This window comes from Aulonocara stuartgranti (assembly GCF_965226115.1).
Source record: "Aulonocara stuartgranti genome assembly, chromosome: 14".
Taxonomy (NCBI): Eukaryota; Metazoa; Chordata; class Actinopteri; order Cichliformes; family Cichlidae; genus Aulonocara; species Aulonocara stuartgranti.
Window position 1 is genome coordinate 5883654 of NC_138950.1, and position 15693 is coordinate 5899346.

A 15693-nucleotide genomic window follows, 5' to 3' on the forward strand; every position below is an offset into this window, starting at 1 on the left:
TTCTTTTAAGCCTCTGTTATAGACAGAAAACAATAAAGCATCCGAGTTTTATTTACAAGTGACAAGAAAGACAGAGGAAAAGGAAACAAAATGTTATGTGCACAAACAGGAAATACTGAGTTTCACATCGTGTGTCTATGTTTGGCACACAGATTACATGTAAATGAATGCTCAGTGAGCCAAGAAATGTGCCCCTCCCTGTGGAATGTGATCATTCAAAAAATGAATGCACATCTCAGTGTGATGTTTCAGCTGCGAGGAAAGAAACCAAGTGAGGAAAAAGAATACCCAGACAATCACAGACACTGAAAATAACCTTTCTGGTGAAAGAGAATGAGAGCAAACTGAGACATCTTACAAATGACTCGAGTTTCATTGTAACTGTAAACGCACAATGAATTTCCTGAGATTTAAAGGGTATTTTCACACCTGTAGTTCATTTCGTCTGGGCTGCATCAGTTGATGACTTTGTAAATTTGTAGCTTTTTTTCTGTGGCAGTGGCTTCTTTCACACACAGTGAACTTCAGGCTAACCACATAGTGTCACTACAAATCACGAGAGAACATTCTGCTTGCTTGTTGGCCAGATGTGTCTGAGGCGGAGGCAACAACAAAAAGTAGAAGAAGTAGAAGAAGTTTCCGTGTTGTGGTCTGCTGGACAACGTCTGGGCAATTTTATTAATTTTACTCTGTACTCTGCACGTCTATGCTATGCCACATCTGAGAATGCAAAGCATACCTGTTTACAGGAAGGTGTTTAATTCAGACTTGCTGCGTATGGTAGTTGTGTCAGATCAAGGTTGGGTCGCATTCTCGCCAGAAACAAAGTGATCTGTTTGTTTGAAACTAGTCTGAGACCACCTCATGCTGAGTTCAAGGATCTCTGGATTTTTCTATTCCTAGTCATTTGTGAAATGGACACAACTTTTGATCTGCTGTTTTGTGTTTCTGAGTTATTTGTTTGTTTGTTTTTCATATTCCTTGATATGAATCCTCCACCCATGTTATTTGTGACTCTTTAGCTGGCCACTCTAGAGAGACCACAAGTCCTTTAGTTACACATCCTGCTTTAGTGTCTTCACAACATACGTGCTGCAGGAATGTGCTTCCTATGTTTCAAACTCGTGCTAAATGTCACAAAAAAAGGAAAAAAATGTCCATGGACACTAACAAATAAATTGTGTTTTCGTGATTATTTACAAACTGATCATTTGGCTCATCATTTTTTTCGCTGCTTTATCTTTCAAGTGAAATTTAGTAATATCTTTATCTGACGGTCACAGCAAAAACAGGTGAGAAATTACGCCCAAAACCACAGAAAGAGACAAAGAAAAGCTCATAGAAAATAGTGTCAGTGGTTGAGTTCTGCTCCAGTTGGTGAAACCACAGTGTAACTGTTCATTCAGGCTCAGCAGCCTCCAGATGGCTGAAATATTTTATTGTCTTCCTGCAGGGCTTATGGGACTTTACACTGCCTGGATGGCTTCCTATTGTAATTCCCTTAAGCGCCATTACTGCAAAAGAAAACTTTACCCACTAATAAACACATACAACAGCAATCCATTGTGGAACTGTTACTGTCTTTTGTTGTCGCATTAAATCATGCTTTGAAAGAGGTGCCATTTGGCTCTGTTCCAGTGATGCTTCTACAAATGGGCTGCAACTCAGTTTCTGTGAAGCACAGTTACACAATGCATGATAGTAGGAGTCAAATGCACATTTTGATCCAGCACGGCACCTGACAGGTAGTGAAAACTAAAAGTTTTGCCTGAAAAACTGAATTCAATGTCTTCTCCTTAATTTTTCAAATTGTAAAACAGGCAAAATCTGTGCACAAAGTGATTAAGCATGTATCTAAAAAGCACGGTGCTTATCTCTCCAAAAACAAGGGCATGAGTAGAAAAACAGTCTTTGGGGGGCATGAAGGGAGTTGTGGAAGCGGCTGACTGAGAACATGCGTGGAAGAAAACTGCCAGAAAACAGGAGGAACTGCAGAAAACTAACTTAAGTTTAAGACAGTCCTTAAATATCTCCCATCAGTTTGTGTGGGTTCTGTTTGCTTCCTTTCACAGGCAGCTTGCCTCGGGGCTGATAGAAAGATGTTCCTGTGATAGTCACACGGTTGGCTTGCAGCATGCACACATACATCTGCTCGGCCACGTGGAACCAGTTCAGAATGGGTGGAAAACTTGAAAATGTTGCAGTTACATAGAGTTTTCTACTAAAAAAAAACATTAAAAAAACAAACACCCATCAGAGGCTAGAGTGAACATGAGTGAACCCATAATTAGTTTTATCATCCTGGAGTTCAGTTTCTTTTTTATTAAATTTAGTTTGATTCTTGCCTTTTGTTCAGTTTTCACCTTTATGTTGACAGATTTATATTTGGTTAACAGTTTATTGTTTATCTTTTTTCATCTTGTATCTCTCCAGTATTTTGGCTGCTGGATTATGGTGCGTTGAGTTTTCTTTATTTTGTATTTTGTTAATTTCGTCTTGATTATACTCTCAGTTTAATGTTTAAATTTTCTAGATGTAGTTTTCTGCTTCCCTCGTGTTCCTTGTATTTTGCATTAGGGGTCCTGGTTTTGTTACCTGTTTAATTTTGTTAGTTTTGTGACTTGTTTCTGTATTTAGTTTGACTTTTCCTTTAGTCTTGTTTCCTCGACTGTTCTGCACCTGTGCGTTCACCTTCCCCGATTAGCTCTGTGTGTGTTTATACGTTTAGTTTGTTCTGTTGGTTGTCACATCACACTGTTGCCCACTGATGTTTCCTATGCTCGTGTTGTTATCTGCGGTGTGGCTTCTGTTTTCACGGTTTTCTTCTGCTTTCTGAATTATTCCTACCTCACCTAGAATAACGGTCTATTCTTATTTGATGCTTGCTTGTGAGTTTTGTATTTGGGTCCTTGTTTACCATAAACTTGACAATTAATTCCATTGTAATTAAGACACAAGTGAAGAGGGAACACAGTTGATGTTACACAGCCACAGTCCACATAGGAAGGAGCCTGAACGGGTTGACAAATTGACAGAACTGTGGACTTAAACTCAAGAGACCACTCTTTGTTTCCGGTTTCAACTGAGAAAAAAATGTAAGTATTGTCCAGCTCTGATTATAATTACAACAAGAAGGACCAAAGTTCAAGTCAATATTTCTGTTAAACACTGTTAAGTAGAGTTAAATATCCTTATAAACATGAAGGCCAAAAGTCTTCAGTTTTAACCCAAAGTTACATCTTTCCTTCAACGTCTTATTGTCTGACCCTAAACACACATGAAAAATATCTGTGCTATCTTCGCTGCTGCTCGTATCAATCATTAGATAGAAAGAGACAAATGAGCAATATTGTTGATCACATTGGATGACTTCTTGTATTTATGTTAGGATAAGTATCTGCAACTGTACAGTGACGCATGCTCTCAGCATCGTTAGTACTAAAATCACGCTGGTCCAAACAAAACTTTAAGTACCACTTTCACTGAAGATGTAAACACTGTAATAACAACACCAGCACAGCCTCTCTTCCTTCCTCATTTCCTCTACTGAATGCATATATGTGCCTAAACACAAAAGAGCAGCTAGCAATGATCTACATCTGCTCTTAGACGTGTTCTGTAGTATGCAACTGAAGGCACAGTTTTAAAGGTCAGGGGACCCGGCCTGTAAATTCTCTGCTTCTGTATACAGTGAGTCTGGTTTAACGATGAGCAGGTTACAGCTCTAAGGGTTCTCTTTTTGAAAATGTTTACCCATCAAGTGTTATATTACATGTTGATATATTACATTAGCATTTACTACAAGTTAACACTGTGGTAGTCCACTAATGTGACTGGACAGTGGTGTAAGTAACTTGAAACATTTAGTCGTTTGCTTGTCTATATTTTGTATTTTGTAAGTGCCGTGTATCATTCATTTATTTGTAATGGTTTAATTTATTTTGCAGTTTCTATCGACATACTGTGTTGTCTATTAGAGATAAGCTATTCAGCAGCATGTAGTATTTAAGATCATGTTCAGCTGCAAAAGTCGTGTACACATTAATGCATCAATCCGGTCTTTAAGGCTACGTCCACACGTACACGGGTATTTTTGAAAACGGAGATTTTCCGTTTTCGTTTTAAAAAATAATCCCGTCCACACATAAAGGCAGAAATGAAGGAAAACGCTGCTATGAACATGCCAAAGCAGCAGGTGGCGCGAGATTCCTAACCGTGTAGAAATGTTGGCCAATCAGAAGTCTAGAAGCCTCGGTGGGAAATAGTAAACAAAGCTGGGGCATAGAAGCAGAACCGAGTCGTATGTGTGGAGGGACAGTAACTGTGTGTATATGTAAGCATTTAAACACTGCAGAGAGTAGAATTAACAGTAACAGTATTGTAGAAATTCATTTCACCGAAACAATAACGTGGCGCACAGTGTGACATCAAAAAAGGCGCACACCTTTGACGCTGCGTTTTCTCCGTTTTTCTCGTCCACACGTAAATGCAAAAACGGAGTTTTCGAAAATATCCACCCCGGCAGGCGTTTTTAGAAATCTCTGTTTTCAGTGACCGAAAACGCCGTTTACGTTTGGACGAAAGGTGCAAACGCATAGAAAAATCTGCCCGGGTACGTGTGGACGTAGCCTAAGTCTGACGTCATTAACTGTTTCCAAACTCCGCTTCAGGTCCCAAAGCCAAACGAACACTGAGACATCACTAAGTTACAAACACAACAGCCTTTAAAAACACAGAGTATTTTGGAAGCAGGGTTCATATGTCATCACTTAAAGACCGGTTAATTATTCATTGATCCAATAATTGAATCTATTTGATTCTGAAGATGGCCATTCTAGAAGGAGTGGACATTTTATTAATATTTATTATTATGTATTTAGCGTGATTGTTATATGTTATATGTTAATATACATTATTACATTACACAATCTTTTGTATATTTTCTAAATGTTTATATTTTATTTTTTGTAGTGAAGCTTTTCATCGCTGGGGTAATAAGAATTTTAAAACATAATAACTGGATCAGGTGTTGAAGAGACAAACTTCCAACGTACACATTATTTTATTTGTGTTCCTATTAGTATAGTGTTCGGGTGATAATATGCACAACAATCTCCATGAGCTACCTATCAACTTGTTTAAATCTTCTCTTACAGGAAGTGCTGACAGACTGTTGTCACCAGCAGTGCAGCCGCCTACGGTCATAGTTATTACAACAATCCATCAAAGGCCTAATCCGTTTACAGGTGAGTCACAACAGACAGTGACTTCAGATGAGATTACAGCAAAGATGATTGGGTATATCTGGACCAACAAACCAGACTGTGTTATTAGAAAGGCTCAGTCTTCAGCAAGGTAATCTGTTTTTGTTATATCTTTGGAGTAAAATGCACTACTATGGCATCTGACCCTGCAAGGCGTGAGTCAGCACAGTGCAGCAGTCATCCTATGTCATCAACACAGACCAGAACATGTCTGCTGTACAGTCTCGCATGTGCTAAATTTGTAAAGCTCAGCAAGAAGTTGTTGCACATTGTGCGTCACATCGGCCTGCACTGGTCCCACCAAGAAGAGTGTAATGTGTCAGGATCAGATGTGTGTGTGTGCATGCATGTGTGTGTAATGCTATTGGCTCACGTTTGTGATTGTCCTCTCATTTTGATGCATGAAATGAACTGTCCGAATATTTGAATCCGGTTTTTAAAACTAAAACTGCACAAACTTCAAAACTTCTAATCTAAATTCCAACTTTGTAAATGCTACCTACCCATGAGTCGTTGGACCCTCGAATACATTTAAATATATAATTTTGTCTATAAACAGTAACTGTAAAATACAGACTTTTTTAATGTTTGAAAATCAGTATGGCATATTGTGTCACCAAAGCCAAATGGGTGTTGGAAAGTGACTATGAGCAGCATGTTTCTGGAAAAACTGCAAATCAAATCAGAGACGTTTTTTCGATATTTACCTCGAAGATTTATTGACTGTCCTTTCTGACTAATTTAGTGCTTATAGCCAGAGGCAAGGACACAACTGAGCTGAAAGTAAACTCAATGCACTTCCATACAGCAACTGTGCCTTGAATAAATGAACGATGAGGGAACAAAGTCTGGATTTTGTAATCATGTTACCGTGACGGCCCCTCCAAATTGGTCTATTAATTCAGCTGCTAAGGACGTGATCAGAGCAGAGCCATACTGTGATGGAAATAAAGAGGGACATTAAGTTTAATAGACTGTTAAAATGTCTTTAAGAAACAATGTGGTCAGTGCCATACATAGCAGGTAGCCAAAGGAACGTGTCGGTCAGAAACTGAGCAGGAGAACATTAGCATACTAAAGGTGATCACAGAAGCTGGTGATACTCTGTCGGGCATAAAACGTATATTAGAGGAGTTTGCTATGACACTGGATAGCAAACTTTTAAAGGTTTACTAAGACATATAGTAACTCTTGGCTTTGCAAACCTTGATAATGATACACATCGTCACACACTTTGCGTTAGATTTATCGAACAACATCCAATTTGCATTACAGTTATTTGGTTTATGTGATCAATTGATCAGTCCCAGGGGGAGACAGAAACTCCTTTGGGTTTGCACCATGAAGGGCATCCTGCAAAATCTGCAAAATCAAATATGCAGAGTTTTCTGCGAAAACTGTGAATAAGGGAGCTTTATTTATGTACTTAATTTATTTTAGTTGTTTTTGCACTATATTTCAAGCAAAATCACTTTGATTAAAGCATAACAGCCTAACAAGCTCATTAAAGTTGCCACATTAATCATACTGGGCACAAAAAACAGCCCTGTCACCATTTATACCAGCACTGAGGGCATGGGTATTCAGTGCAGTCCAGTATTCTCCAAATTGTCAGTGAAGGTAAAGGAGTAGAAAGCATAGATTTTTTTAATAGATTTCCCCAGGAAGTCTTATATTTTTATGCTGTTGCAGTATCATCCATATAATTTGGGAGTCTGAGTCTGCTCTAGTACATCTTTGTAGTAAAAATCGAAACAGTGGCACACTTGTGTCTTCAGCTAGGGCGTACGAGGTGTGGAACCTACACAAGGTTCCAAGAATTGGGAGGTGCACAACGTATCAAAATGGCACCAAGGTATACCTTGCACCATCAGATATAATGTCACTTTGGCATGCGCTGCCATTCTGAGGCCAACAATTGCGGGTGTAATGGGCCCTTAAATGTGGGACAGCAGAGTCGTGGGATGGTTAGCAATTGCTTCGCTGTGAAAAGAATGTGGTTGGACACCAGCCCGGGCCCTGCTGAATGAATTTTGCATGTCCTTTGGGTGCTCTGGGTTTTTCTTACAGTGACACATGTAAGGTTAATTAGTGTCAGTACACTGGTACTAGGTCTTAATGGTTGTTTCTCACTGTGTTAGCCCTATGATGAAATGGCAACATATCCAGGCCTCCTGCCTAACCTCAACTGGTGTAACTTTTAGTCCTCCTCCAAAAACAGTTAAACAGTTAAGAAAATTTAAGTTAAAATATTCCTCATACTGCTGTGTATCTATGTATATAATTGATAAAACAAGTCTGGATTACTTTCACCTAAGTAGAAGATCAAGAATTTGCATGTGTGTATGGTTCTTGAAGGAGGCCCAGTGATCAGGAAGCCACGCAGACAGTAATTATTATGTGAAAAAGTTGTTTTCTGGGAAAAAAATAAAACATTTATTACAACAGGAAGCGATGCATCAAATTGGGATAAACAGAAGGCGGACTGCATTGGTAGGAATTAGTGGTGAGAGCCACACAAGTATCCTCCTTCATCTACATAAATCAATAGTGCTAATAATTCTACCTGCATTGTGCAACTAATAAGTAGTTTATAAAGTATGTAAAATAAACTCAATTCATAGTGCCAATGCTGAGGAAGAAATCCTAATAATCCTACATGTTACTATCCTGACTCTTGTTGATAGAAACCGGAACAACAAAAAAACAAATGAAACTCTCAATGAGTCAGTTTTTTCCACAACAGATCATCAATGAGACTCATAACGACTACATATGAGCAAACACAACTACATTATGAGAGAAAACAATAATCAGAACAGGATGTGCTGCTGTTATGGCACGTTCTGAACATGGCGTCTGTCACCACAATACATGTTAGATAAGATGACAGCGCTGCTGAGAGCTACAAAGAACAACAACCAGGAACAACCACATGATAACAGCTTCTAGCCCGTCATCAGTTGCCGTGCTGAGTCATTAGACTGAAGCCTGAGGGCCCGCGCTCCTCGTCATGTGGCCGTCTCACCTGGTTAACTATGCTCATATGTAATGTGTTTGAGAGAGCAAGAAACAGAAGGGCAGTGAGTTTTGTCAATTTCTCTCACAGGCATTGTCAAGTAAAACAAGAATACCTCTCTATGTATGCAGAAAAAACAACAAAACTTACACACAGATGTTAAAAGAACAACAAAGATTAAATGAATGAAAGAAAAACAGAGCAAAGTATTCACAGCAGAGAAAGAAACATCCCATGTGTCTGAAGCACAAGTCTGTGATGTTTCAAACTGCAGTGTTTGAACTGACTCTAATTAAAAAGACATGAACAAGCTGCGTGTTTTGTTCTTACCAAAGACACAAAAATACAGGCCAGTACATAAATGGTTTTGATAGCTATGAATTGTTTACTCCATTGTAACAACCCTGTATGGGCTTTATCACTGACATGTGTGCTGGAGGTACAGAGGGGGTGTAGCTGGTAGCTGTCCGCTAGGCCTCGGTCTCAACTTCGATAATTTGAGTCAAACACTGTATAAGAAGTTTGTGCTTAAAATTTGGTGAATTCAATGATATTATTTAAGTCTTATATAGTACTACAGTTTTGTATTTAACACTAATTACAAGGTAGATATGTGCTGTATGTCTGTCTGTGTACTGCACCTGTATAGTTAGCTAAGCATGTTAGCATAAGCTAGCACAATATCGCGCCACCCTTAGCTCTAAATATACTCAATTTTGGCTGCAAAATAACCAACATGGCCAAAACGCTAATGTTGACACAATAGCTACATCCATCTTTTACAGTGCTATGACAAAGTATTTGCCAATTTCCTGATTTAGGTTCCACTTATGTGTTTTAAAAGATTTAATAAATGTTAATATTAGATAACCCAAATATAAGATAGCCCAAGTAAATACAAGTGTGTGACAAAGTAATTGCTCCCTAAACCTAATAACTGCTTGTGCCACCTTTAGCAGTAGGAACTACCGTCAAGTATTAGTGGTAACTGGCAATGAGCCTCTTATATCTCTGTGAAGGAATGTGGGTCCACTTTTCAGTGCAGAATTTGGGTTTTTTAGCCACATTTGAAGGTTTTTGAGTATGAATGGCCGGTTTAAGGTCAGGCTAAAGCATTTCAACTGGCTTTACAACATACTTGTTGGTATGGTATTTTTTTCCATTAAATGCTGTGTTTTTTATGCTAGATTAATGGGATCCAATCCTTCCAAAAAGTTCCGCTTTTGTCTTGTCATTTCACCCAAAATTTTCCTAGAAGTCTTGGTGATGATTGAGATGCTTTTTGTCAAATATAAGACAAACCTTGGTTTACTTCTTGGTCTTTGAACTCTTCTTTTTGTTTAGGCCAGCCTCCTTCTTATTGTTCAGTCACATTGACATTAACTCAGGCAAGTGAAGCCTGCATTTTATTAGATGTTGTTCTGGATTCTTTTGTGACCTCCTTGATGAGTCGTTAATGCACTCCTGGGAGTAATTTTGGTATGCCGGCCACTCCTGGGATGCATCACCACTGTTGCAATTTTTCTCCATTTGTGGATATTGACTCTTATTGTGGTTTGCTGGAGTCCCAAGCCTTAGCAATGACTTTATAATCCTTTTAAGATAGATTCCATTAACTCCGTTCATCTGTTGTTTGAGGTTTTTTTGGATCAATTGTTTATGATATGTTGCTTTTTGAGTTTATGATTTACCAAGAGGTGGAATTACTTTTTCACGTAGGGCAAGGTAGTGTTCGTTTGAATAGTTTTCTTTCCCTAAATAAAGCTAATCATCATTTAAAAAATTACATTTTATGTTTACTTGTGTTGTGTTTGAATAATATTAAAATTTGTTTAATAATATAAAACATTTAAATGAGACAAGTACACAAAAAAGAGAAAAAATGAGGAGGGGGCAAATTCTTCTTCAAAGCACTATATATGCAGTCTATGGGGAACCAGCCCTTGGGCTTCATGAACCATACTGAAATATGGATCCAGCCTTTCCTGGTGACTCCACAGTCTCCATCGCTAGTTTAAAGTCTTATTAAGTACAGTGGGATGTTCATTTTGTAAATTATGGTTTAAGAGTCAAACTCATTACCATAACAGCATGCATTATCTCTCGGTTTTGGTCAAAGGATTCTACACTATGCGAATACTGTTATTGTATGTACAGTATGTTTATATCACACTTATTCAATAACTAACAATTAAGGGGCGTGGCTACTGAAACAGGCTTGTTTTTTTCTCTAATGTAGAGCTCAGAACTTGTTCTGCACCCACAGGTTTCACTTCCTGTTTCTATGTGAGGCTCCAGGAAGCCTAAAAACTCAATCCACAGCCTTCTGCTGACCAGCAGCCTGTTTACAGCAACACCGAGCTATAAAATCAAACAAAGAGATATTCATCGAAGGTGAACTGGATACAAAAACAGAACAATCCTCTAGAAACCTTTTCCATATTTTCTCTTAGTGCTTTCACTGACTCATTTATTTGACCCTTCATAAACTTTTACTGTAATGGAAGTAGGAGTTAGTAGTGAAGTGAGGCTTCTTCGTTGGTTCTGTTAAAGTGGAACAACAACTAGAAACCAAAAAATGTTTGAGATTCTGCTGAAAAACACAAACTTTTAGACAGGACATCTATCCTGCCTAATGTACGATGCTACTTGACAAAAATGGTAGAGAATGCTCTCTGGTTCACACCATGAGAAAGTGAACTTGTAAACTTTGTTGTATTACAAATGCAAAACTGCCCTGGTGTATCTGGATGATTTATTGACTCATGGAGGAAACCAAATGTCTCTCTCTTGATAAAAGTGGGTTTGTATTTGTCCATACACAAACACAACACACTGAGTGGGGAATTTAAGTTTTGCATTTATGAATTACATCATGCCAACATAGATAACTCAAGAGAAATCAACACATCTAGTAGAGCAAGTGTTTAATTTGTGCATCTAGAGGAGAAATATTCATTTTTGACAACAATGACAACAAACTTTCACCCTATGATAGCTAGGACATGCTCCAAAGTTCCTTAACATGGTTGAGATGGATGGATTGGCAATAACCAAGATTAACCCATCGAAAATGGTTAGGCTAAATAGTTTATGATATTTTTTCTTTATTACATCACATATTCCCACATTCCTCTTTTTCAACTAAACAGAACACAAAGCTTCCAACTTTTTGATGCACAAACCTGATCACCCAAAATTGCTTTAAGGGGAAATACTTCTCAAAACCACTAATTTACTAATGTTTTAATATAGACAATGCAGCTAGCACATGTGGCACATTTGCTCAATATCCTCACCTTGCAGGAGGAAAAGAACTGAATGTGCACATTCAGGAGGAAAAGAAGGAGACAGGAATGCAGAAAAGCAGAAACTAGTAAAAAGAAATGCAGTCCAGACCCTGAAGCAGTCAGAGAGAAAGTTGAAGGCTGCAGGTAGTTAATCTTGGCTATTCATTTCATGCTTGAGTGCTCATGTAGCCATCAATGTGTCAGAGCCTTCGTAGGCTTGACTTGACACCCTGCAGGGAAAATTAATGACTTCATTAAAAGTGCCATGTTTTCCCGTGATCCCTCCCGCATCGAGCCTTATTGGACAAATTTGGCTTTGATCAGATGACCAGAGCTTGTTAATTTGTTTTCAGACATGCAGTAAGTGTTTTGTGTGTCTGCATGAATACACAAATAATTAACATGAGACTACATCCAATACATGAGGTAAGATGAATTACGTGTGTCTCTAAGGCTGAACACTTGTAGTCTATCGGCTTATCAATCAGGATCAGAAGGCTTTTAATGATACCCATGCTTATTGATATCGAAACTCCTCAGTAATGCTATTTGCACCATTCACACTATTTTGGTGTTGAGACAAAACAGTGTCAATGGTTACTTCTGACACACTGGCACACATACACTTAGATGCATCGGGGATAATTGTAGAGACATTTCCATTGATTAACTGCCATCTGAATTAGCAGATGTGCTTTTATACTGGTAAAAAAATATTTCTGCCACAACAGTATGGAAACAGGCACCTAATAATGAGATTCACATTGTTTTCTACACAGCAGTATGTTGCAGTATGCTGGGAGTGTTTTGTACTGTGCTGGTGTGACATGATGATTTGTAAACTAAGTCCTTCACTGCTCAGTGCACCTCAGACAAATGATATTCCAGTGGAGGTCTGGATGTGGAGGTGTCAGCAGTTTTAATAACAGGCTGCAGAAAACCTGCACTCATTTCTGAGGCAGCCTGTCAGACTAATCCCACTGAGGCCTGGTGTGTGTGTGTGTGTGTGTGTGTGTGTGTGTGTGTGTGTGTGTGTGTGTGTGTGTGTGTGTGTGTGTGTGTGTGTGTATGTACGGGGTTGAAGGCATTTTTCACGCTCAAAATGTAGTTTTAGTTTCAGAGTTACAATTAGGTTATGGTTAGATTTAGGGTAAGGGTTAGGGTTAGGCATTTATTTTTGATGGTTAAGGTTAGGGTAAGCGACTAGGGAAAGCATTATGTCAATGGGATGTCCCCACGAGGATAGCAAGGCAGACATGTGTGTGTGTGTGTGTGTGTTTGTCAAGTACACACTCACAAATGTAAGACTGTCTGAATTTCTGTTGAGTCGAGAGTATGTGTGGGTGTGTAAATGAGTGAGTATGTGAGTGATGACAGATATGGCTGGCTTACAATACACAGACACACACACACACAAAGGGGCCTTAGTTTGGAATCCATGCCTCTCTATGTAAACAAAACTTTTAAATAAAGTCATATAGAGGACATAAACTAATAAATATATGCATATAGAAATAAATTATTTGCAATAAGCATTATCAACCAGACACTTTGTAAATCCCAAACTTTACCCGACAGATTCAGCCAACTTTAAATCTTTAAACTATATCAAGATTTTGTTTCATTTGCATATTACGAGCACCAAGGTTTTAGACATAGAGAATGAAGACACATTGGCCTGTGTCACAGTGGTAAACTGATATTCAAATAGGTTAATAGAAGTTGGCTAAAAGTTGTTTAGCGAGTGTTTGGGGAAAGCGTAATGTCAGTGAAGGTCTACACTAGTTTCGATATCTATGTGTTTGCCAACATTGGTGGGCTGCGAGGACGCGGTTATTTCCTGAGGCACTTCCTGTTGTGCCTCATCTCATCTGATTGGTTAATTCTATTGAAGTTCATGGTGTTGAGTGATATGTAGAAGTCTTAAAAAGCTTTTTTTCCCCTCAGATCTAAGTACATGACATAAAATTAGACATCCTGCTGCCAAAGACGTAAGGTTTATGTCATGTATGGTTATTTACTAAATAATATATAAGTGCAGTTTAAAAATAAACTTGTTTTACAGTTACAACAAGTCGTGAGTTACTTGTTGATGCTCTAGCTGACTCAGATCAGCTAACTGTTGTTATTGTACTGTTCTAAACACGTAGTTTTTAATGATGGACAAACAACGCAGGATCAACTCTCATAACATGGTTGAAACGTGTTTCTCTAATCTCTTTCTTACTTTTTAATTTTTCACTTACTGGCCGTTATAAATGTCATATCTAAATATCTAGAAAGCTAATGACGGCCAATATATTGGTTGGAGTCAATTAAAAAATGAACTGAAACGCTGGGAAAGATGTCTATACCAAGTCAATAATGAAGCATAGGGACATAAGGGTAAAAAGTAACTTACTATTATATAAATTTACAACCACCTTTAAGTTATTAATATAACTGAAGATCCCTTCATGAAGATTACCCAGATTTGGTTCTTACTACAATAAAAGCCTGAGCTTAAAAGCTCCATCCACTGACAATATAAAAGATATACATATAGAAATAGCTAGTATGACTTCACTCACTGGTTTATAAAGTCTTTGTATCATAACCTTGGTGTTTTAAACCAGATATAATGAAAAGGGGTGCATTTACTATGGCATCACATGTTCTTGTTGTGATTTGACAAATCATTAGCCAGCAGACATATCATCGATAATCCTCCTTTATGATGCTTAGAATGGATGGTATTCCGAAAGGGCAAGCAAGGCAAGCCCTGCTTGTTGTGTTACATCCGGTGAAATCTAACACAAGCATCTGCCATGTTGTTGCTGGAGTTGCTAAGGTAAACTCTCAGGATTTCTGACTGGCTAAAGCATTGCCCTGATGCCCCAATGGTCATTGTTTGGCCAGACAAACATGGAATTGTATTTGGCCTTGAAAATGTATTTATTTACCCATGCTGGCCCTTTGTTTACCCAATGCAGGGTTAGAGTTAGGGGTTAGGGTTACAGCTAAGTTATCATTTCTCAAACATTGGCCTTTCTGAACAGGTTTTTCAAACTAGCTATGTCAAAGTGCTGTGTTCTGTTAATCATTCTCTAAGAACCACACGTTCTTGTGATTGACAAATCATTTGCCAGCAGACATATCATCGATAATCCTCCTTTATGATGCTTAGAATGGATGGTATTCCAACAGGGCAAGCAAGGCAAGCCTTGTTTGTAGTGTTATATCCAGTGAAATCTAACACAAGCATCTGCCATCTTGTTGCTGGAGTAGCCTGTTGTTTCTCTGCTTGCCTTCATGCACATTGTGAATGAATCCCTGGTCTTTGTCAGGAACTGTTTGGAGACCAGAATGCTGGAACAGCTACTCCTAGCTATTGCTTTCATTGCTCTGAGATCAGTTGTGATCTGAGCGTTTCTGGAAATAGAGCTAGTGATAGCAAGTAAGTGAGCACTCTGTAATTGATCATTATTGTTCCGTCCTCAAGACTAAAGCTACAGGATGAGAGGAGGAACAATGGTATGATCAGGAAAAGACGAAGCCAAACAGAGCAAATTGTTTAATTAAGATTTTTATTAAAAAGAATAACGATACGGGAACACCACTATTTCAACTAAACAAAAGCCATCCACAAACTAAAATATCCTAACGATAGGCAAAAGAGATGGTTAACCAAATTAAAAGGTATGCTTCTGCTGCCAGCAAATACCTGCTACTCACTAGCAGCCCAAAGAAACCTCCAAGCTTAGTAAAAATAAGCAGAATATGCCATTAAAAGTCACCAGCCAAGACTAGTCCGAACACTGACTGAGAAGCTCTTCACAAGGTTATATACTGCTGTGTGGCTGATTGCTGCATGAAGCCAGCTGTCCACTGGCTCCTCGGGACACACCTACACAACGCGAAACCTGCTAGAGTTGTAACAATTAGGGTTGCCAAAAATCAATTCTCAGATACTAATCAATCCAAAATTTTGTTCAATTTATATATTAAAAAATACACTATTAACTAAACATTTAAAATCAAAGTATTAAGAGGCACCTGCATTTTGCATTCATATTGTATAACAAAATGAGAGCATGCTCATGCACAAGCCTTCCTCCCACAAAATATAAACCTAAACCTG

The 15693-nt window shown here is 38.4% G+C and overlaps 1 protein-coding gene and 1 long non-coding RNA gene across 3 annotated transcripts in view; one reads left to right on the plus strand and one right to left on the minus strand.

The window, feature by feature from the left end:
- Positions 1-15693, minus strand: part of gpr4 (G protein-coupled receptor 4) — a 49616-nt gene that overhangs the window by 23204 nt on the left and 10719 nt on the right. The window lies entirely within an intron of this gene.
- Positions 5225-15693, plus strand: part of LOC309688292 — a 28345-nt gene continuing 17876 nt past the window's right edge. Inside the window, exon 1 of the long non-coding RNA XR_014271038.1 lies at positions 5225-5246. This is a non-coding gene — a long non-coding RNA (uncharacterized lncRNA). The remainder of the gene's footprint in view (positions 5247-15693) is intronic.